Here is a 576-nt window from a genome sequence, read left to right on the forward strand (position 1 = left end):
CGACCCTCGACAAGACACCCCAACCACTCGACCCTCGACACGACACCCCGACCCCTCGACCCTCGACACGACACCCCGACCACTCGACCCTCGACACTAAACTAAATAACCTAAACTAATTAAACTAAATAACCTGGACCAATTAAACCTAAACTAACTAAACTAGAAAACCAAAACCAATTAAAACTAAACTAACTAAACTAAATAACGTTAACTAATTAAACCTAAACTAATTAAACTAAATAACCTAAATTAATTAAACTAATTAACCTAAACAAATTAAACCTAAACTAAATAACCTAAACTAATTAAACCTAAACTAACTAAACTAAATAACCTAAACTAATTAAACTAATTAACCTAAACTAAATAACCTAAACAAATTAAACCTAAACTAACTAAACTAAATAACCTAAACAAATTAAACTAAACTAAATAGCCTAAAAAAATTAAACCTAAACCTTAACTAAAAAACCTTAATAAGTTGAACCTTAAAACTAACTAAACTAAAAAACAGAAAAAAAAACAGGGTGACAGGGGCTCACCGTGGGGGTGGCGACGGGTCGGGGAGGGGGC

The sequence above is a fragment of the Triticum dicoccoides genome, chromosome 3B (assembly GCF_002162155.2).
Source record: "Triticum dicoccoides isolate Atlit2015 ecotype Zavitan chromosome 3B, WEW_v2.0, whole genome shotgun sequence".
NCBI lineage: Eukaryota > Viridiplantae > Streptophyta > Magnoliopsida > Poales > Poaceae > Triticum > Triticum dicoccoides.